We start from the raw sequence: 21,649 nt of genomic DNA, 5'->3' as shown, positions 1-21,649 counted from the left end.
ATTTGGTCACACATTCTGCATATACGGTCATTGTAAAAGCACATCATTTCTGAGATTATGTGTTGTGCTGTATTAAATGTGTCATAATCACGAAATTAGAGTTAATGGCAGGAAGGGGACCTCCTCGATCAGCCCCTCCAGACCCCTATATACACCTCTCAAATGCACCTCATCATGAATTCATTTTAAGCTTCATTGAGTCCCAGAAATTAATTTGACATACATTTCATCGTAAGGCTCTGGAAACTTTAATTTCAAAGGTGATGTGAAAGTAGAATTTTGTTTCCATTGGAAACACATACTCTGGGCAGATGATGTGTCCAGGCTGATACGCCAGCAGCGAACATTTTCCGAAATGGTGCTGATTTAGCAAACGTGTTGTTTTGCGTTTACCTCGCACTTTGTCTCTAAAACTCCAAGTGCTTGCTGACACAGGGTCTCTTGGTCCCGAGGCCAGTCCTGCGGGCCTGTGGGGTCGTCAGGCGGAAGGTCACCGGCTGTGGGGCCGGGGCGGCAGGGGCTCGGCCTCCCCACACGTCGTCTTCGGCTCTCTCTGCACACGGTCCGGGTTCACCACGGGGGTAAGGGCGGACTCTCCCTTGTCTTTCCTGTTTGCGCGTCACTCATCCTTTTAGTCTGAGCGCTCGTACCCTCGACGCTGGGATGCCCGGGCCATTCTCTCTCCCCTCCACCCTCCGAGGCTGGGCTCTTCGGACGCCTGTCCTGGGAGGCGTGTGGCCTGGTCCCTGGCGATGCCCTTCCGTCCCCGCTGGCTCTTCCGCCCCATCGCTGAGCTCCTTACAGTGATGTGGGACAGGGATGTGGTCTTTCTCCTTTCTGTTACCTATCGTCTGTCTTTCTTAGTCCTGGAGCCCTTCAGACGTCTTGTGAACTCACCTTCTGAGCTCTTGGGAGTGGCGTGGGGGTGGGAAACAAGGCAGGACCTCTTCCCGGTGACTTGGGGTGATGGGTCCCCCAGGTGGGGGGACCCCAGGTCTTCCTGGACCCTCTGCCCGCACGCTCTTACCCAGGGACGGTCACTCTCTGATGTGCCTGCCCAGTGTATGTGGCAGGAGGGGGCCCTCAAGGAGGGGTGTTCCTGCCCACCCCCAAGCCGCACCCACAGCAGCCGGGCATCCCGGTCACCAATGGTTCAGGCCGGTGCTGGGGAACGAAGGGCCGGGTGGAAGCCACCTCTGGGCCACTCCAGGGTCGCAGCTCTGCCCTGTCCTGCTTCGAGCCACCATCGACGGGGCTACCCCAGCATCCTCACGGACTCGCGCTGGCTAACCAGCCTCATCCCCTCCCGGCCCCGTCCTGGGTCTGGGTGGAGGGAGGGGCGGTTGGCAGCCCGTGGTGGTGCTGGCTGCCCTCTGGTCCGGATACTCCGCGTGTTCTCACACACAAGGGGTGCTTTCTGTGCTTGCGGGAGTAGCTGACGAGATGGCAGCTAATCACTGAATCCACCCATCAAACAGCTACACGTGATGAAGCTCTTGAGTGGGGACCTAAAGAAGGCGTGAGAACGGGAGGCGGTGGCAGACAGGCTGCGACCCACAGGAGCCCGTCCTGCCCTTCCAGCCCTTGTCCGGCTGTGGGCACAGCCGCCACGCCCGCCCCGTGCCCAGGGCCCTGACGCCACCGCCCACCTGCTCCTGTGGGCTCTTAGAAATGATTGGTTTTTTTTTTTTAAAGAAAGGGGCAAGCACAGAGCTGCTATTTTGCTGCCTTCTAGATTCTTCCACGAGTTCTGGGATGTTCTGCAGGAAGGTGAATGGCGGACAGGAGCTTCCAGGAGGGAAAGAGCTCCGTGGAGGATGCCAGCAGGACAAGAGTGGGCGACGCTCTGCAAAGGAGGACTTTATCCAGGGCCTTGAATGTGAGCCTCAAGCTTTCAGACTTTCTAGTTGTAAAGCTGTGGAGGTAAATACTGGAATCTAAAGATAACACGGCGAGCATTTTGATGTGTTTCCTTTTGGACTTTTTACCCTAATTCATTCAACACTCACAAAAATATCGGGTTATGTCATATAATACGAGTTTGTTTCCTTAAAGAAATTTTTTAACCGAAGACCTCGTTCTGTTTCAGTACATGCAGATTTTTAATATGACCCCAACGAAATCCAACGGCAGAGTTATCTGTTCATATTTTTTTAAACTGATTTGAAACCCAGGGTAATGATGCGGGCACACGAGGAGCTGGTGTGAAGCATCACGGCCCCAAAAGCCTCTGCATCCCGGGAATTGTAGCTTACATGCGCACGCACACACACACACACACACACACACACACGCACGCGCACACACCCGCACACACCCGCACGCACACGCACACAGAGGCCATGGTTGTGAAGCAAAAACCAAACCCGCACATCCACAGTGCAGTGATTAAGCGGAAACCTGCAAACTCCTGGAGCGGGGCGAGCCCTTCCCCCGGGCTGTGGCCTTCCCCCGTCCCTTCAGGCCACGTCCGTGGGGGCGCACAGGGGAGAGGCGCTCTCCCTCGTCCTTTCCGGTGTCCGGAGCGGAGCGGAGGTGAACCTCGCGAGCGGTGGCGGGAGTTCAGGACCTGAGAGACGGGTGGAGCGGGGGGAGCCCGGTCCTGCCGTCTCGCAGAGGCTCCTCCTCCCCGCTGCTCTTTCTCTCTTGAAAACGAGGGCGAGAACTGACGAAGAGCTGGCAGGCGGGAACGGACACACCGCCCCAGGCGCGGCGTCCCTGCCCCGACGCCCTCCGCGAGCCCCGAGCCACGCAGCCGGGCGCTGCCCGCAGCCGGCCTGCCCGGGGCTGCCCCTGCGCGGGCACCGGGTGGGCGCGCGGGCCGCGGGGAGGCCGCGCTCCGGCCTTGCGCTCGGCAGCCGCGGGGCCTGGGCTGACGGGGCGCGTGGGCCCGCAGCGGCCCAGCGTCTTGGGTGGGTCGGGCCGCAGGTGTCCCGAGCCGGGGAGAGGGATGCGCGCCGCGGTCGGCCTCCGGCGGGAGCCGCAGCTGCACCCGCTGCCGCCCTCGGGGGGCCGCACAGCGGCGGCGTCTCCCGCGGCAGCGATGCCCGCGCGCCTCGGCTGATGCCCGCGCGCCTTGGCTGATGCGCGCTCGGCCCGGAGCGGAGGTGCCCGGGCGCTCGAGGCCGCGTCTGCCCGCGCTCGCCCACGAGCCAGGCTGCAGCCTGTGAAGCCGGCGGTGCACGCTGGGAGCTGCTCTCTGGCCAGCACGCCCGGCCGTGCCCGCGGGTGAACGCCAGGGCGAGGGGGCGACGAGCCCGGGGGCCGGGGAGGCCCCGGGTGCGGGGCGCTTTCCTCGGGCGCGGGCTGCACCCGCCAGGTGAGCCAGGGGCCTGAGAGGCAGGCGTGCCTTCCGTCTGGACGCCGTCGCAGCGCAGTGGGAGCCACGGAGAGGGTTCGGGTGGGGACAGTGACAGGAAGTGTTCGTGTTCTGGAATGTTCCATGTGACTGGAGAGCAGGTTGGAGGGCAAGAATGGTGGGGGACGGGAGGCTTAGACGGAGGCCGCTGTCCAGGCAACGGCACTCCGAGGAGGAGGAGGGCCTGCAGGTGGGGCTTACTCTGCCAGAGGACAGAGCGTCTGGGGCAGACCGGACCCAGACCCGCAGGAGGCACCGACGCCGGGCGCCCGTCAGTTCGTGGTTTGGGCGCTGGGGTGGACCCCGCAGTCCGTCCTGAAGTAGGAAGAGGGCAGGTGGCACCCAGTGTTTGCTGGAAGGGCCTTCCTCCCCCGGATCTCACAGGACTCCAGGCCTTCCGTGAGCAGACAGGCCAGGTCCCTGGGAGCGGGCACCACGCCCGTCCCGGCTCTGCCCACGCCGGCAGCGGGCACCGCGCCCATCCTGGCTCTGCCCGCGCTGCGTCAGTGTTCTCTAGCCTCTTTGCCCCCCTCACGCCTCGCTCCACTCTTCGCCCACAGACGACTCAGCACGCTCGCTCTTCGGTTTGGTGTCACCTGTGCTCACTGGAAGGTATGTTTCCTGAGACCGGGGAATGCGTGTGTCTTTCATGTGCCCTTATCCCGCACGCAGAGCACTTAGGAGGTGTCAGGTGCCTGGCTTGCTGATCCAACGGTAAAGGAATTGGGAACATAGTTCTAAGACCTGAAATCACGTGCTTCCCAGAGTCGGAAGGTGATGAAATGTAGCTGGCCAGGTGCGTCGACGCTGGAAGTGGGGCATGCACCCAACGGAGCCTGGAAATTGGGGGCTGGGGTGGGATACCCCCCTTCTCTGCAATGGACCCGGCCCTGGGGGACGCAAAGCCACTCTGCAGAGAGTCGGGAACAGACCGTTTTGGAGGACGGTTGAGCAGGCAATAAAAGTGAATGATAGAACCGATGGCTCAGCCTTCAGCGCCGGGCGTCCTGAGAAGCCTCAGGATGCCACGGGAAATAGTCAGGGCTTTTGTGCAACACGTTACTGCATGTTTAATTGCGGTGATATTTCAGTGCCAAGGAGAGTAATTTGCAGCACGAATGTGGCATTAGATTTGCAATCCCCTACATTTTAAAACAGAATTGTCGCTTCCTCAACTTACAAAGAAATGGAAGTTGTGTCTGTAGTAACGTTTATACAGTTTTAAGAGTGATTCCCTTGTTACGTGATTGGCCTCAGCTCTCTGCTGTGTCTGGAATAGCTGCACCCCAGGCAGAGTGGGGCTGACATGGCCCTGGGGGGGCCCTGCTGAGACAGGGGAAAGTGTTCATGCCAGGTGGTTATTACAGCTCAATAGTGTTCATTTTCTTCATGTTAATAAACAAAATTCTGGGCAAATTCTGAAATCCTGGAGGAGCTGCTCTTTGGCAGCTCAGGGAAAGTTATATTTATGAAGATGGGCTAGTCTTTCAATGGCAACTTGCATTACCTAATATAAGGAGTAAAAAAAAATACTCAGAAGAAGGCAGGAGAAGAGCTGGAACCTCAGATGCTATTGCTGCTGATGTCAGTGATGTAAGAAACACAGACCTGCCCTAACTCAGGGCATCTGCCTATGAACGGAGACCCCAGACAGCGACGCCGGGCTCGGCCACGGCCTGGGGGCTCTGCCATCCCTGAGACGGGTGTCGTCGTCACCACCGTCCCCGCCACAGATGCCACCGGGTGCCTCCTCATGGCTCTGTTCTTTGCCGGTATTGTCTCATTTCATATATTGATGGTGTTTAAAAATGTGTAATTTATTGGAAATGAATTGTGTTCCTCATTAACTGTTTTCTATTTTGAGCATGAAAACATTCACTCCATTGCTTTTGAAGCTGAGAAAGGAGAATTTTGGTGGTTCTGTTCAGTTTGTGATGAAAGCAGTGGATCGTGGCCGAGCCCTGCTTGTTTGGCGTGGCCTGAAACGGGGACACAGAGGCTGAGGCTCTGAGCCATCGGTCTGCAGAGGACCTGCCCATCACAGCAGAGACGCTGCCCTCGACGGCGGCTGCCCTCGACGGTTGTCACGCTTTGTTCTCCTGGACTTTGGCCATTAATAGCACCTCTCTCTCCTAACGTCCAGATGATAGTCTATGTGTCTGAAAACTATTCCACGTTATTTCTTGCTACTGAGAAAAATGGCCATGATGTGAATTTAATAAATATGAGAGTGGCAGGTTCTAAATTCTGGTGGCGGCCTGGATCCCGCAGGCCCCCTGCCGCCAAGGGTGTTCATCGCGCTGTAAAGGGGGGGCACGTGTGCACCTGTGTTTTACGGGAGAAACTTGACAACCAGAGAAGAAATGAAGAGTCTACGTAGAATTGATGTTTATGGGACTTCATTAATAGGTGTTGCTCTCACCTTTCTAGACTATTCTGTTTGATTTCTGTTACCAATTTTCAGCACCTCACACCATCTCTGGGTAATGTCTTTGCTGCTTAGAGCCGTATCAGTCTCAATTCAAGTGTGGAACGCATTGCATACCTTTGGCTTTTAATTTCTGGCCTTGTTTTATCTGCATTGTACACTTTTATGCAATAAGCAAACTTTCCGGTCAGTTTGTCCTCTGGAGGAAATCAGAGACTTAGAGTTCTTACTGCTGCTGGCTTTGCGGTGCTGCAGATGCAGTGTAGGCTGGGCGTCAGGAAAGGGTGGGGAAAGGTTCTAAATGTTCTTCTTTTCCCATTGCAGCTTCTGCAAGGAAGGCCTCTCTCTTGGTGAAAATGAGCTTCGTTAGAAAGTTAAGTGCGGACCCTGACCCGTCCTCCCGATGGGCCAGCTCCCGATGGGCCAGCTCCCGCTGCAGCGCTAATGGTGTCGGTGGAACATGAGAGCTGCACGAGCTGGAGTTTTTTTTAAGTTCCATATTGAACTATGTTTTCATTGAATACAATTACAAAAGAACATAATATCTCAAAATTTTGAGTCACAATCTTAGGCTTATTACTGTCAAAAAGCAATTATAAGCTATTTTTATGCAGAGCTCAAACATAAAATTAAAGACTCAGAAATGAAAGAGAAACATTTTTAACCATACTACCCAGAGCTCGCAACAACATCTATCAGCCAAATGTGGAGCGTATAAAATGTGCACATTCTGCAGCCCGCAGAACGTGCTCGCAGAGAGGCTGGGAGAGCAATTGAGGCCAGCTGTTTGTCGTAACTGTATGTCTGTGCTCGCTGATATATGAGGGGACACCAGAGTAGCGGAGAGATGAGGAGGTGCTGGAAATCCCGAAATAAACCGGCTTCTTTAGAATGAGGTTTTCAGAACCAGAGAGGTGACTGCTGGACAACCAGTCTACGCAACGAGCGTGGACGGACAGCAGCTCCTGTGCTGCTGGCGTCTGTGGGGCTGAGGCCTCAGGTGTGAGCGGAGGGGCGTCTGGGCATCAGGGAGAGGGTGCCTGGCGCGGGAGGGTGCTGAGAAGTCTCAACACCTGCGGCGGTCCCTACGCAGGCACCGCCCCGATGTCAGCCTCCCAGACGGTCACTCATCCTGGATGGGCAGCTGGCGGGGTCTGCTGTGAGGCTGCTCCCTGCAGAGCGGGCGCGCCTCCCCCCTGGGTGGTTGAGGGCGTAGAGAAGCGGACGGACGAGCGGATCAGAGGACGGGGCAGTCTGGTGCCGGCGTCTGGGTCGTGGCCGCGGCGGTGGCTCTTTCTGTGGTGCTGCCTCTGCTGAGCTCTGAATCCCCAGACGGCAGGGTCTCCCCACGTCTCTGGACCGATGTTTGCTGAGATGCCCTTGTGTCGGGCGGCCGTGGCTGCAGCGCCGCCCTCGGTGCCCCCTCTGTCCTCCCCATTGTCCTCTGACTCCTTCCTGCATCGACTCTGCCCCAGGCACCAAGTTGCTGACAGTGTCGATGGAGGGCGAGGACCAGAGCTTCCCGCTGCCGGTGTAGACGGGGAGGGGCAGCCCGTCAGGCCACACAGGACCGTGCGTGTGGCCCTTCCTCCCCCTGCCTGCCATCCCCAGGGGAGAAGCGGTGTTTCGGGGCCCTTTCTGGAAGTCACTGTCTCCCAGGGAAGACACAGCCTTTGTGGGTGCCGTGTTACGCCTGGGTCCGCGGAGGCTGCCCTTCCGTTCTTCTCATTCCTGGTTGCAGCCGAGAAGCCCGTGGACTTGACCCAACAGTCAGCATGGTGCCCACGATGGTGGCGGAGCTGGGATTCAGACCCGCCTCCACGAGGCCAAGGCCACTGCCCTTCTCTGTTCTCTCCCTCGAGGGGCGAGGCGTCTAGGCCAGGCCCCCTTGGGCTGTAGGGCTGAGAAGCCGGCCGGGCCACGCCACCCTCCCCCCCCCCCCCCGTGAGCGTGGGGCTCGCGCCTCTGCCTGGCTCTCCATTCCCGCCTGGGGGTGGCCAGAACGACGTTGGTAGAAGATGCTGGTGGGTCTACTGCTTAGAAAGCTCGCGTCGCGCGTTGTATCCTCCTTTCTATGGACCACACGCCCGTGAGCAAATGTGAGTTCTCCAAATGCCTGAGGTGGCTGCTCATGGCTGGTTTGCACATGTGATGAAGGAGAGCCGGGGGTGGGGGAGGCTTGCCCCCCGAGCCTTGAGCCCGTACAGCCCCCTGACCTGGGCAGCTGCGGTGAAGCGGCTGGAGCCCCAGGGAACACGCAGCTGCAGACGGTGCTTCTTTGTCTCACTGAGGCCCGAAGGCTGGGGGTCCAGGCCAGCTCGCTGCGCTTCGAGTTGGTCATGGGTGCCTTTTGGTTTTCAAGAGTGGATTTGATCTCCAGAGCTCTGGTCTCCCTTAGGGTCAGGCCAGACCCCGGGAATCCCGCGGAAGGAGAGAGAGGAAGCCTCACGGCAAAGCCAGGCTCCAACTGCTCCCTTAGTATAACGTCCTCTAGGTTCGTCCCTGTGGTCAAAATGGCAGGATTGCCTTCTTTCTTCAGGATGGATGATATTCTATCATCTATCTGTCTATCTATCTATCTACCCATCCGTCTACCTGTCCATGCCCCTGGCCCCCAGAGACACAGCGTGTGCATGTGTGCTCACACCAGGTGTGTCTGGAAACCACGGCCACGGGTGTTCGCAGCGTGTGTGGTGGAGGCGTGTGTGGCCGCGGAGCCGGGCGCGCTGTGTGCAGCCCGCCTCCCGGGCTCTCGGGCACCTGCACCAGGGCTCCTGGCGGCCCTAATGAGCCCGCCCGTATGGGTGACCACACGCGCCCCCACGGAGGTGCTGGGCCCGCGGACGCCCCATTACCTGCTTCACTGAACCGTCCCGTGGTTAATTTGCAGAGCCCTCACCGCTGGTGAGGGAGAGACCCGCCCTCCTCCCGGGTGCCCGAGGAGCGTGTTAAGCTGTATGTATGATGCATGAGAGGGATCTGTTTGCCAGACATTCCAGGCGCTGTAGATCCGTTGATAACGCTCAGCCCAACGAGGCCGGCATGAAAGAGTCGGTTTGTCTTTATTTCCGTCACAGCTTTATTGAGCTCTAAGTCACACGGCCTACAGGTTTGACGCTGAATGTGCACACGTGCGGGGTCTTTGCACACGCTCCGATTCCTGCAGCTATCACCACAGTCGCGTTTAGAACATTCTCGTCACCCCAAGAGAGACCCTGGGCCCTTTCGCGGTCGCTTCCCATGGCCCCCGGCCTCCGGACCCTGGCGACCCTCACTCTCGGCCTGTGGACCGGCCAGTTGCGGGCAGGTCACAGAAAGGAAGCCCGCGCGACCTCTTTACGCAGCACAGGGTCTCCAGCGTCCCCACTTGGCAGCACTGGTCGGTGCTCCTTCCTTCTTTCTGCTGAAGACGCCGCCGGCCCGCGGATGTGCCGCTGCCCATGCGTGAGCCCACGGCGTTTGGGTTGTTTCCACGTTTAGGCTGTTACGAGTGATGCTGCTATTGGGCTTTTATTCTAGTTTTTTTCTTTTAAGTATTGAAAAAGTGACTATGAATCAGGAAGATATTATAAAATCTTGAGGTTGGAGTAACTGGCTGCGTTAGTAAGACATATTGCAGTGGTTTGAGTAGCAGCTGCCCGTTCCAGCGGCTCCCTATCTTCCTGTCTTTATTATCTTTATTCCTTGCGACTTTTTGATTTTCCTAAAGCAATGACACCTTTTAAGAAGGGCCAGAGCTTCAGGGCAAAACTGCCCCTGACAAATTGGGTGTAAATGGGAAGTCGGATCAGAAGCACATGTGGAGTTAGAGCACCGCTCAGCAGGGGTGGGGAGAGACCCTCTTTATCCTGCCCTGCTGGGAGCAGGCAGGTTACGGGTGGGGCCTGAGTTCTACAAACAATAATGCTTTGCATTCGGAAAGGACTTCCCAAAGTGCTTCTGCTACCTCCTCCCAGTCCGTCCTCACTGGGGCTTTACATCACCTCCACAGCTACCCTCATGGCAAGCCAGGCTCCAGCTGCTGACTTAGGGTAACGTCCTCTAGGCTCATCCCTTTGGTCGAAAATGGCAGAAGTGCCTTCTTTTTTTAGGATGGATAATATTCTATCCTATCTATATCTACCGTCTATCTATCAATCTATCATCTCTCTATCTATCTTCTCTCTATCTATCATCTATCTGTCGTCTCTCTATCGTCTCTCTCTCTCTGTCGTCTCTCTCTCTGTCGTCTCTCTCTCTCTATCATCTCTCTCTCTGTCGTCTCTCTATCTGTCGTCTCTCTCTATCGTCTCTCTGTCTGTCATCTATCTATCATCTCTCTATCTGTCGTCTCTCTATCTGTCATCTCTCTCTCTATCGTCTCTCTATCTGTCGTCTCTCTATCGTCTCTCTCGCTGTCATCTCTCTCTCTGTCGTTCTATCTATCATCTCTCTGTCGTCTCTCTCTCTGTCATCTCTCTATCTGTCGTCTCTCTATCTATCATCTATCGTCTCTCTATCTGTCATCTCTCTATCATCTATCTATCGTCTCTCCCTCTGTCATCTCTCTGTCGTCTCTCTATCATCTCTCTATCTATCGTCTCTCTCTCTGTCGTCTCTCTATCATCTCTCTATCTATCGTCTCTCTATCTGTCATCTCTCTCTCTCTATTGTCTCTCTATCTGTCATCTCTCTCTCTATCGTCTCTCTCTATCGTCTCTCTATCTGTCGTCTCTCTACCTATCGTCTCTCTCTGTCGTCTCTCTATCTGTCATCTCTCTATCGTCTCTCTATCCTCTATCTATCGTCTCTCTATCTATCATTTCTCTATCTGTCGTCTCTGTATCTATCGTCTCTCTACCTGTCGTCTCTCTATACCATCTGTCCATCCATCCATCCATCACAGTTTTGTCATCCACTCATTCGCTGATGGACACACAGGCTGCTTCCCTATCTTGGCTGTAGTGAACATGCCTGGTGAAATAAGCCAGACACAGAAGAAATATACTGGGTGATCTCACTTTTACATGGAATCTAAGAAAGTCAGATTCATAGAAGCAGAGGGAATGGGGTTCCAGGGATCGGGGGGGAGTGGGAGATGTTGGTGAAAGGCACAGAGTCTCAGCTACACGGGGTGAATGGATTCTAGACTCTAACGTACAGCACGGTGACTACAGGTCACGGCACCTCATTTGCGATTTGCTAGGATCACAGACCTCAAGTGTTTTCACTGCCCTCCCTGCCCCCCACGGTGGTAACTACGTGAGATGACGCGTGTTAATTAGCTCGACTGTAGGAATCAGTTCACAATGTGTATGTATATCAAAACATCACGGGGTACACCTTACATATATACAGATTTTATCACAGAAGCTTGCTGTTGGCGTTTGGATCAAGATGTGTTTAATTATGTGGTGGAAATACCCACCTGTGCATATTTCATGGAGTGTTTCCATAAGAATGATGGTTGAGTTTTGTCAAAGGCCTTTTCCGCATTTTTGGGGGTGCTTATATGATCTTTCTTCTTCGGTATGATCAACCACTGGAACACACTGGGGAGAAAGCGAGCTCTGGGGGAGGAGGCCTAGCCCCCAGGCCACGGTCTGTCTGTCCCCCAGAGCAGATTCGCTGGGCGCGTCCACCACCAGGGCTCCTGAGTGCCCGGTGTAAGGTCAGGTCTACAGTTTTCTAATACTCTGAGAGTTGGTAATTCAGGTAGAGTGAATCTGAGTGAACCAGGAAATTCCGTTCTAAATATGAGAAATATTGGTGTTTATTCTCTCAGTCCTTGTGAATTCAATGCAGTTGAAGCTGTTACTTGGATTGTTGTATAAATAAAAGAGTAAGATGAATGTTTGCTTTGACAAATTCAGTGTATCAGACACTGCAGAAAACTGAGGAAGAAGATGAGAGAACAGGATTAAGTGCAGGGAAGATAATCCGATCACGCCAGGACAGGACACGGGGGCGGGGTGGGGGGGGAGGAGTTTCCCTCCCCTGGGGCAGCCTTCCTTCCACACCTCTGTCCTGAGCGGGCAGACGGAGCGCCTGTCCACATGGGGCACAACACCTCACAGGGTTTTGTTTTTGTTTTCTATTTGCATTAATTTTTTTTCAATTGAAGAATAACATGATACAGAAAAGTGAGTGAAATATAAAAGCACAGCTCAACAAACTGCACGAAAGGTGAGCTCCATTTAACTACTGCTAAGATAGGGAAGAGGCTCCCAGAAATCTCAGCGCAGTTTGGCTGTGATCTTCCTTCTCCTGAAAGGTAAGTGCTGTCCTGATTTTTCATGGTCTGCCTCCGTTTTGTGGCTTTTGGACCAAACATGGTGATGCACAGGGTTTGCGTGTTTTTGGTCCAGCGTCTTCGTCCGAGGCTGTGATGACAAGATTCACCCCATCGTGGTGATTTGCTGCAGTTCGTTCTCTCAGGAGGCTCTGTGCATCTCCTAACACGGGTACAGCAGGAAGTACTCAGCCCTTCTCCTGGCTGAAGGGTATTTGCTTCACTCCCAGGCTCTGCCTCTTAGGAACATGTGTGTCAGGTCCAAGCAGAGAGTTAGCACAGACCCCTTGAGGGGTCTGTGATAAGGGGCTCTTTTATGGGCCTTGGCCTTCAGCTCTTGTGGAGCTGGTAACATGTTGTCAGAAAGGGCTGTTCCTTCTGTACCTGGTGTCGGCCAGATAGGCAGTTGGGAAGGACAGGTGGACAGGACTTGTGGACAAGGATGACAGGAATCTGGACGTATCATCTGGGATGAACTCAGACCCAAGAGCTTTCTCATCATCTCCAAGCCTCCAGCTTTGACATTCAGTGGTGGTGGGAGACATGGGGCCCTTGTCCTGGGCTCACACCTCCCTGGCTGTGAACACAGAGGGCAAGGGATGAGGGCTGACCGGAGCTGGAGGGGCTGCTGCCGTGGTAACGAAGTGAGCCGCTGACCTGAGTGGAAAGTGTCCTTTAGGACCTGCCTCCCTTTTCTTGTGGGTGTTTTGGGGGCTCCTTTGCAGGGTGGGTAGGATCCTTTTACTCGTTTAGTGTGTTGCAAACATCTTACCACATGGCTTATGTTTCCATGAACTTGAGGTTGTGTTTGGTGAACAGTTCCTAATTGTACTGTCACTCAATCTATCAGGCTTTCCCTCTGCAGATAGTTTATACATCTTGTTTAGGAACTCTGTTTCTATTCTGAGGTCATGACAATATTTTTTGCTATGATCACGTAGAGGTTTTATTGTTTAGACTTTCGCAGTTTCACCACTTGAGATTGTACGGTGTGAGGCAGGGATCCAGTTCACTTTTCCCCACATGGGATGTGAAAGGCCAGACCACTTACTGGTCCTTCCTCCACGGTTCTTCAGCATCACACTTGTCAAAACCAACACCTGGTTATAGAAGGGCCTGTTTCTGAGTCCTAATTCTGGTCCACTGGTTTGTTTATCTATTCTTGTTTTAACAGTGCACTCTAATGTAGATTCAACCAACTGCAGATCCTGCGGCTCTATAGTATATACTGCCGAAAAGACCCATGTGTAAGCAGACTGGCACAGTTTAAAACTGTGTTGTTCAAGGGCCAGCTGTGTTTTCTGCATTTTCCCGCTTTACAATGCCTACATCCCTCATCATAACCACAGCTCTCACAGTCACTCCATGGCAGACACCAGCCCTTTTCCCTGGCTTTTCCCTGTTGGTCTGGTATAGTTTGATTAAACTTTTAGATGGCTGGATTTTGCTGGAAGCTATATTTTTAAAAAGAAGGGCTCTTGGGTATTTTATAATCTCCTTAATTTCATGCTTACACTGTACTTTTTGCTCTCATATTTGAATGAAATCTTGCCTGTGTCCTACTTTTCCTCACAACTGTGCAGTTGCTGAGTCATTATTCTGCTGTTTTCTGCCTATGGTAAAGTCTGAGATTAGCCTCATTTTATGTCCTTGTAGATGATTTGATTTTTTAAAATTTATATTCCTTAAATATTCTTTCTAATCTCCTAACTGGTGTGTTCATCTGGGTTATTTTGGGGGGCTTAATATGGGAATAAAACAGTTTAAAATAAGGTTTAGGGTTTACACGGTGTCCAGAGGAGCTGGGGAGGGAGGATCTGGAAGGTTCTGTCCCAAGGAGTTTTGCCCGAAGCTCTGGAGCAGGTGAAGCAGCCGAGCTGTCAGAGAGTTCAAGAAGACGCCAGGGCCAGTGGCAGCGACCATGATGAGAGTGCCCACGGGGTGCCTGCAGGAGCTGGCCAGTGGGAGGGCGTCTCTAGACAGTCGTCTCCACCCCCCCCACCTCCAGCTCTGCACATTGCACACTCCCTGGCCTGGACTCAGGGCAAAGGCCAGGGAAGGGGACCCTGGGAGACATAGTTCCCAGTTTAGGAGGCAATTGGGATGGGCCCAGTTGACAAAGGCAACAGTTATTTCCTTGGTGTCAGGTGTTACGTATGCACATATCCAGTGTTCCTGGAACATCCTCTGTTGATCGAAAAAATCTAGATCTTTTTTATTTCAAGGAAAATTTCATGCATTGTAATTTTGAGGACATTTTTTGCTCAATTTGTTGGTGGTCTACTTCAGGGCACCAATTATCCCATGTTGGACTTTCATCCTCTGCCTCTGTGGGCAGCTGTCTGTCTGTCTTCAAGCTTTCCCTCTAGTCCCTTATAGGATTTTCAGTGTTTTGTATTATGTTCCAACTATTTCCAAAAAGATGTTCTTTGGCCTGTAATTGTTTTCACTATATACACAGAGTTCCCTTTCAATTAGTCAGTGACATAATCCTGAAAGTTGAAAGAAAAGTGTACCAGCCAAACTGGTTTGAATTAAAATAGTAAAGCAATAGGAACATTTACAAAGTATATGCTTATCTAAAAATTAGGGCATTATTGCTGAGGAAGAAGCGAGGAGCAGCCTTTGAGGGAAGAGAACTAGTAGGTTCTACCTCGTTGTGAGTTCTTAAGTAGGAATGGAATGCTTAGATTCGGGTTCCACACACCTACGCTGCAGTCCCGACCTGACCCTGCATGCTGTGGTCCTGTCAGGGCCACTCAGGGAAGCTTCAAACAAGGTCCGTCTTCTCAGAGAACTCATGGAAGCTCAAGGCTGAAAGTGACCCAACAGAAGGTGAAGTGAGAGAGGGCAGGTGGGGCTCAGTGACCTGAGGACGGTCTGCACTCTGGGGGGTGAGACAATGCCAGGAATTGGATGCTGTTGATATTTCATCGCTTTGGGGGATAAATTTCCAGTGATTCTCGGCCTCTGAGAAGAAGGAAATTCTAATGATTCCTTCTCATTTGTGGAATGTTCTGGGTTTTGTAATTGTTTGGCTTTTAATAAAACTGTAATCTTTAAGGGATGCGGTGCGTATTGAATGGAACTGATTGAAATAGCTTCTGTTGGAGAATCACACAATGTCACTCCCTCATTTGGAAGGGCAAGAGGTGCCAATCAAACCAGTTTACAAGAATACATTTGCTTTATCCACCCATTTACTGAGTGTGCTGAAGGAAAAATCCATTCAAATGAATACCTAATGCAGGGCTCAGCGTGTCTGGTTACGTGCGGAACTCCAGCCACACGTTTCTGAAATTTCCTTTGAAATCCCAAGGACATCATTTAGCTTAGAAATGCATTATTAATGTTCCAATTAATATAAAATTCTCTGTTGTATTTTTGGTGACTGAATGAGAACCGATAAATCTTATAAATTACAATGCAAGTTGCAGCAAAAATGCTTTAGAACCTTTTCCGCTCTCGAGGTACAAGCTGCTTTATCGTTCTGCCTGCTCACCGTTAGTTTTCCTTGCTTCCTTTGTTACTCAGCGTAGGTGCATGTTTTCTGAATTTAAGCTGAGTTGTGACCAGACACCTCTTGATGAAGCTCCACAGTTCCTGCTGCAAACGGTGGCGTGGCTCCGGGGATGGTCCCGATTAGGACCTGCGGGTTCCCGGAGCAGCTTTCAAGACTGCTCACGGTGAGGCCAAATATGTGCACAATTCCCCCCAATGTGCAAATTGCACACGACTGAGCATTCACAGATGCGGTGTGAATACCCCTTCTGTTCTGCTAGAGGCTGAAGATTCGTAAACCACAGAACCGAGGATTTCACTGCAGGTAATGGGTTCCCGGGATGGCGCCCCGGAGCCCTGCCCTCCGGCATGAAATAACTAAGAAAGTGGAACAAACTCAGGGGCTTCCTTGGAAACTCTTTGAGAAAACGGGTCAAACGGAAGCACGTCAGTTTCTAAGTCAATGCTTTGAGGGGCCTTCCCATGAGGAGGGCGTCTTGACAGAGTCTTGCTTCCTGCACTTTTCATCATCTGGATTTCCAGGCTTCTGGCCCGTCCCCTCATCAGCTGCATTTCCTATCCAGCTGCTGCCGCTCAGAGCACGCGTGGTGTAACTCATGTGGCCAGTGGGGTGGCTGGAGCCTGCTCATGGGCCTGGGCCTGGGCCTCCTCCGTCCCCTCTTCGGGAAGCCTGTTGGGCTTTCAGGCCCTCAGAGGCGGACCCCATCACACTTCTTGCGTTTTCTGGCTGGACGTGACTCCTCAGCCTCCGATTCTCCAGGGGTTCTCTTCCTCCTCCTTTCCCCCGCATTTAGCTTCCTCGGCCTCTCCCGTCTGTGTGTTATCTTGGCTTCCCCACCCCCACTGCTTTTCCCTAAATCTAAGATTCACTGCGGAGAGGAAGCAGGACACCTTCTTATCATCTCCTGAAATAGTTTCATCACTGCATAGACAGCGCTCCTTGAAATTTGTTAAATTGAACTGAAAATATGACTTTATGACCTGCTTATTATTGAAATTGTCTCTTCAGGTATTCATTTATTTGAAACTTAAAGGGTTTTTAGCCTTAAAACAAAAACGAAAGCCTCTGGAAAAAGTGTGTAAAGAAGAGCTTTAGGTGTGTCCTCAGCTGCCGCTGAGCGAGAGTTGACCTCTGTCCGAAAGCAGGGCCGCAGGTAGTGTGCTGGGATGGGAGGCACAGGAAGGACCCCGGCAGGGTCTGCGCAGCCCTGGCTGCTTCGGCCGCAGGGCCACGAGCGGCTGGGTCTGACTCGGGCTGCATCCTTCACGTAGCTTCTTCATTTCGGAGGTAAGGTAACTGCTCCCTGGTAGGCAGCCGCGCTGTGGTTTGGGGCTCGCTTCTGGTAGGAGCTGGGCAACCGCTAAAGGACTGCCATCTGGGGACGGCCGTCTCCCGAGGACCCAGGAGGTCCAGGCTCCGTGGCCTCCCGTGCGCATCTTCTCCCCTGACCCAGTGATGCTTGGAGGTCCTTGTCAACCTCATTTCCCCGCCAGGACTCCGGCGCTCAGGGTGTTGCTGCCTGGACCTCACATGGCTGGTGAGTGGACGGGTACGGAAACCAGCTCGCCAGCTCTAAGGCCTGTCGTCCGTCCACACGGGCGGTCTTGAGGCGCGTGTGTGTTGGCTGCTGGGGTCAAGATGGTGCCTCCCAGACAAGCACAGAGTCCCAGGCCATCTGGCCTCCCACGTGCCCCCGGGGGCCCTCGGGGGCCGGCTGGCTCCATCACCTGAGATGAACTTGCAGAACTTGGGTGCAGACGGTGGCTTCAGCCCCTGCGCCCCCCAAGTGTCTCATTCCGTGGGGACCAGCAGCCGCCTGCAGCTCTGCAGGGGTCCAAGAGAGCCCGCTAACACCCCGTCCCATCCGCTGACCCGGGAGGCCGAGGCCGGGAGGCGGAGCGACCCCGGAGGGGCCTGCCCACCTCGAGCAGCTCCTTCCTGCGGGTTCTGAGCCACTGGGTGTGGTGGGGGGACGTGTCCCAGACGGCCTCCCCTGTCCACCTTCGGGTCTGCTCCTGCCGCTCACGTCAGAGCGTGGGGTCCAAGGGCCTCTGTGCTCAGTTTTCTCCTGTGAAAGGTGAGGGGGTGGGATTCCTGCCCCACAGGGCTGTTGTGGGGACCGAGTGAGGTGACATGTGGAAGGGGTTTAGTGTGTTATTCAATACTAGCTACAATTTTCATCAAGAGTAAAACCAATACAAATGTTGTATTCATAACAATTGTAATTCAGATCTTGAAATTAGGATGAAATATTCTCTCCAGCACACAGGCTTTCTGAAGGCACGGAAGGCATGACGAGAAAGAGACTGCGGTTGACTTAACAAACATAGAATTCACGCTCCAAATAGAGCTTTCTTCAGAACAACCACTCCTGACCCCATCTGTGCGTTTGGTCAAGAGGAACGTCCGTTGCTCAAAGACACGACTTGGACGTGGAGCTGCCGCCCGTGTCCATCGCTGCGGGCAGAGCCCCTTGGGCCCGGGGCGACGCGTTGTGTGATGGGAGGGGCCCCGGGGACCCGCTGCGCTGAGCAGGGCGCGTTGAAGCTGCTGGGCCGCTGGGCTGAGTTCAGGGCTGTCGTGAGCGAGGGGCCTGGTTTCCAGTGGCTCTGAGGACAGCTCCCGAGGAGGCGCCCGGAGAGGCTTCGGTTAGAGGGGAGAAAGGGGAAAACCGCACGGCTTCCGAGGACCAAGCGTTCACATGTTTAAATCAGTGTGTTTGTTTAAACCTGTTAGTCTCCTTGCTTCACAATCATATCTTTTTTATTAATTTAGTTTTGATTGAAGTATGGTTGATTTACAATGTTGTGTTAATCTCTGCTGTACAGCAGAGCGGCTCAGTTATACACACACATACATTCTTTTTCATATTCTTTCCCATCACGGTTTATTACAGGAACGTGAATGCAGTTCCCTGGGGCATGCAGTAGGACCTTCTTGTTTATCCATCCTGTATATACCAGTTTGCATCTGCTCGTCCCAAGCTCCCAATCCCTCCCTCCCCCACCCTTGGCGACCACGAGTCTGTTCTCTGTGTGAGTCGGATTCTGTTTCGTAGGTAAGTTCATCAGTGTTACATTTTAGATTCCACATGTGAGTGATGTCACATGGTACTTGTGTTTCTCTGTCTGACGGACTTCCCTTAGCGTGAGAATCTCTAGGTCCATCCACGCTGCCACCAATGGCACTGATTCTTTTCATGGCTGAGTAATATTCCACTGTGTGTATATACACCCTGTCCTTATCCATTCATCTGTCGATGGACATTTAGGTTGTTTCCATGTCTTGGTTGTTGTGAATACAGTCATGTCTTATATGTAATATACAATGTGGTATTTTTGTAGACGTGAGACGTGCTTGGATAGCATACATTAAGCAATGGGGGTCTTTTACCTTCGAGAAAATTGGTTTCTGTCTGTGACGCTCTGGTTCCCAACCCAGTGGGTTCTGATTTAACTTTCATTATTAGGAATTCCTACCACATTGAAATGATGTGGGTTATTAGCTCTGGACAGGAAAATAACGTCCACAAAGAGATCATTTCTCACTTTGTCAGGCCCAGGTCTCCTCTCCATGGTGACAGTGAGCACTGATTGGGAAAAGAACTACCAGTATTTGGTCATCAATGATACGCCGGCAAATACACCTGAGTATTCACCATATTCTCAGATGGATAAACTTCGTATGTGCCTTGTTCTATATGCTAGAACTTTCCAGGATGATTTACAAAGTAAGCCCTAATTCCCAGGTCTTTACCTTTGTGTGTCATGTACGATGACTGTTTTAACCCAGTGGCTTTCAGCAAGTGTGAAGCATTATTGATATTAAAAAGCCTTGGATAAAACTCCTGTTTCTAACGTTGGCTCCTTACAGCACGTCACATCTCTTACCACTTCGTTGCCGGTGGCTTCAGAACTTGCGTTTATCTTTGGGAGATTTGAATAAAAAAGGAACCTTTGTGGCACCAGCCACACAGATGGAGAAACACAGCCAGGCTTCCCTCCAAAGGCTCACAAAGCTTGGAAGAAATTCTTTCTTTAGGAGCATCTAGACAAAACATGATAGATACGACAAAGTTTTAAAAATACCAAATGAAACAAACAAAAAGACGGAATATCTGAGGGAAGAAGCAAAAGTACAGAAATTTCTGCAATGTTTCCAGCTGCTTTAAACATTTTTTTTTAAGTTGAAATCTTTATCCATAATTCTTGAGCTTATACTAAATCACAGAACCAGAATCTATGCCTGGCCCCCTGGTTCCACTCAGGCAGCTCCCAAGTTGCCCGTTGGGGTCCTCACCTGTCCTGCATGCGTGGCCTCTAGAAGATGCTCAGGACACGCGGCCAAACCAAGAAAATGGAGACAGAAGAGGAAAAATACGTGGTTCTCACAAGATGCAAATGCATATGAAGCCACGTAAAATACCCGCGTGGACAGAGGTATTGATTGTGTAGAGATAGAAGGTTGTGTAGCATCTTTGCCAAAGATATGCAGTGTGATCTTCCATCGTTTCTAGATTATATATTTCAAGATGATACTGGGCTAAGATTGGCTGTTTTTGAAGCAACAAAGCTTATCAAGGAAGCGTGTTTACAGTTTAAAGTGTGCGAAGAAAGTGGGGGGTTTGGAGAGGTGGACGTGGCGATTTACTGGCATTGGGAGTGGACACGGGGAAGCATGGCAACGAGGAGGGCATAATCCCCCAACATCCGCCTCTGCCTGCCAGTTTGGGGCAGTTGACGGCGCTGCCTGCCGGACACACATGTGGCCAGTGTGTCTCTGCGGCTCTGAGCGTCTGAGCCACTGTGGCAAATCACCAAGTGCTGGCCGAACAACGGCAGCAAAGGATACTTTTGTTTTCTTTTTCCGTTTGGCGCGTGAGAAAGCCTTCTCCTCTTTCCTGCTTAAATATACACAAAGGACTCAGTATACTTAGAGTGTTAACACCCCGAAAGGGAAACTGGGAATTTTAAAGGAGTTTAATCTGACAACTGATGCTCTAGTTAATGCCTAAATGAATGCCTGATTAGCTCCACATTTTCCAGGAAATCACAGCATTTTGCATCATGACATAATTTGAGATTACGTATCATTTTATTTTATCTCAAAGCAGCACACACATAAAAGCTAAGCGTCTCCCTGCTGGCACTTGTTCCTCCTCTAGCATGTCTGGACTGGCAATTTGGCTCAGTGATAGGTAGCAAAAAAACCGTCGTTGCAAAAGAGGGAACTGTGCTTTAGTTTTGTAAGACTTTTTAGTGGTTTGGGTTATGAAGATGTCGGACGGCGGCCGTGCCGGAGTCGGGTGCTCACCACGTCTGTTCAGAGAACTCGGGCACATCTCTGTGCTGCCCCGTCGTTATTTTTAAAGGGTGACGGGAAATCCATTCGTCTGAAAACCTTTTCTTGACGTGCTAACAAGGACGTCGACTGGTAGCCATTCAACGGCGGCTCCGATGATGTGGACGCCCGCCCGTGAGGGGACGAGGGGCTCACTGGGGACGGTGGCCTCGTGACGCACGGCCGCAGGGTCGGTTTCCCAGACCGGAGGCTGCTCTTCGTTTTCTCTGGGCTTTCCTTCTGAAAATCTGGGTTGCAGATATGCTCAAGGGAGGCGGCATCGTTGAGACCGTCTCTGCCAGCACGTCGTCCTGGTGGCGCAGACGCTGCAGCCCCCGGGGAAGGCAGAGGCAGGAGGTCTGAACTGGGGCGCGTCCCCCCGCAAGTCACGAGGTTCTGTCCCCTCGTGGGCCTGGTGTCCGGCGACGTGTAGCACTTATTTTACAGCGTACAGAAGGCCAGACGGGTCTCTGCCTGACACCCAGGTCACAGCTGCGGTCAGCTCAAGGACGCTGTTTTGTCTGTTTCTTTCTGTGGCTCTTTGCCTTGTGGACCACCTAGGCTCTTTGCTTCTGTTTCTCTCTCTTCTGCCTTGGTCCCACCGCACTGCCGTTCACTGTCACACCGGGAAATAGGAAAGGGAGCAAAACGGCAGCGTGGCTGCATCTCTGCGGCCCTGGATGTTTTGGGGAGCGGGCAGAAGCTGGATACATTGACGTGAGATCAGTG

At 52.7% G+C, this 21,649-nt stretch overlaps 1 long non-coding RNA gene across 3 annotated transcripts; it reads left to right on the top strand.

The window, feature by feature from the left end:
• The first annotated feature begins 3,841 nt into the window (after positions 1–3,841).
• LOC130832023 (uncharacterized) lies at positions 3,842–21,341 on the top strand. Of its 3 annotated transcripts, none has more exons than XR_009048170.1 (3): positions 3,842–3,970; positions 17,843–18,638; positions 19,137–21,341. It is a non-coding gene; the product is annotated as an uncharacterized LOC130832023 (long non-coding RNA). The 3 variants fall into 3 exon arrangements; XR_009048171.1 differs by lacking the exon at positions 3,842–3,970 and adding an exon at positions 11,764–15,883; XR_009048169.1 differs by lacking the exon at positions 3,842–3,970 and having other exon boundaries at positions 15,893–18,638; positions 19,137–19,310; positions 19,454–21,341.
• The last annotated feature ends 308 nt before the right edge of the window (positions 21,342–21,649 follow it).

This window comes from Hippopotamus amphibius, chromosome 11, assembly GCF_030028045.1.
Source record: "Hippopotamus amphibius kiboko isolate mHipAmp2 chromosome 11, mHipAmp2.hap2, whole genome shotgun sequence".
NCBI lineage: Eukaryota > Metazoa > Chordata > Mammalia > Artiodactyla > Hippopotamidae > Hippopotamus > Hippopotamus amphibius.
This window is presented reverse-complemented; position numbering and strand designations above follow the sequence as displayed.